This window comes from Branchiostoma belcheri, unplaced genomic scaffold (genome assembly GCF_001625305.1).
Source record: "Branchiostoma belcheri isolate BF01 breed outbred unplaced genomic scaffold, Haploidv18h27 scaffold163, whole genome shotgun sequence".
Classification (NCBI taxonomy): domain Eukaryota; kingdom Metazoa; phylum Chordata; class Leptocardii; order Amphioxiformes; family Branchiostomatidae; genus Branchiostoma; species Branchiostoma belcheri.
In genome coordinates, this window is record NW_017803080.1 from 1 (window position 1) to 1,423 (window position 1,423).

The 1,423-nt window shown below is 34.3% G+C and overlaps 1 long non-coding RNA gene across 1 annotated transcript in view; it reads left to right on the plus strand.

The window, feature by feature from the left end:
* The window catches only part of LOC109466334, a 2,984-nt gene continuing 1,561 nt past the window's right edge, over positions 1-1,423 (plus strand). The window contains exon 1 of the long non-coding RNA XR_002140017.1: positions 1-45. This is a non-coding gene — a long non-coding RNA (uncharacterized LOC109466334). The remainder of the gene's footprint in view (positions 46-1,423) is intronic.

Here is a 1,423-nt window from a genome sequence, read left to right on the forward strand (position 1 = left end):
TTCCTCTTCATGGACGCGTTTCCGATGACATCGACACAGCGTAAGGTAGGCGGGATTATGTGGTGTCCGTAGAGAAGTACAAAACGGCTCATTAGCTGGTATATAAATGGCACAGGTTCAATATTCTGAAACAACTACACATGATGGCCTTATGACAGAAGCCACTTTGATAATGGATGTAAATTAACATAATGGTAGTCATAAATTAGCATGTTGTAGTGTTCGTAGATATGTTAGTGTCCGAAGAGATTGTGTACCATTTAAGCAAAATACATACTATTTAGATATAATAACATTCTTGGGAACAATGAAGCAATTTTCAAAGAAATCTGTGCCCTTCTTTTAGTTCTGTAACGTCAGTTTATATTTGAAACAAATCATTTGAAAAACAACTGTTGTATTGTTGTTATGTGCCTTTTGAGCAAATTTTAAATCGCTGTCCAAAAAAAATTTAAAAAGCACTATGCATGGCATTACTTGTACAAATGTATTACAATTTTCTGTACTGAAAGTGGGAAAATATGGAACTTGAAAAATTGGCAAATGTGTAACACCCTGGTACATTCTCATCTTGAAATAGCCTACTATCAATTATCTTTTTTTTATCTCGGCCGCCTGAGCGGCCGAGGTATTGTGCTCCAAAATATGTACGTTGGATGGATCTTTAAATCTTGATTTCGACCGTGAAAAAAAACCCAATGAAACCAATTACTCTGCGTGTATACTTTACTTTGTGGGGTCGAGCTACCGGATGATAGTGTCGTTATTCTTATACAACGAAGTTGCTAAAAAAGAGGAAATGCTGTTTACCACAAAACCATTGTTTTATATCATAGTATGCATTTAAGGTTCTAGAATTTCGCTAATAGCTGCGGTAATTGGACCAATAAATCAATGACATAAATTATGTACATTAACCTTCCATATTTGCTTAAGTCGCAAGATGTCGCTTTTGATTGGTGAATAAATCACTGTGACGCACGTAAATATTCACTTGAAATGAGAAATTACCGCCCAACAAAACGGACCATTAGATTCCCAGTGCTGTATTACTCTTTTGTTCTTGTGGTCAACTTGTTTTCTTTGCTTGAATCGCGTAAAAGACCAAGGAAAATACAATGAAATCGGCAAATTATCGCCGAGCCGCGCCGATCTGCCGCCGCCATCTTGGATTTTTTTGGAAAGCTGCAATTTGGCCCAAACCGCTAGAGGGGGCGAATTAAAATGTTTAATATATTCGGTCTGAAGTTTTAGTAGCTCTAGCAGTAGAGGAGAAGTTTGATAATGCATAGAACGGATAAAATAGAATAAAATTAAATGAAATAAAATAAAACAAGAATAAAAAATAAAATAGAAAAATAAAATAAAAAATAAAATAAAAAATAAAAAAATAAAAATAAAAATAAGAAAATTAATTAGTAAG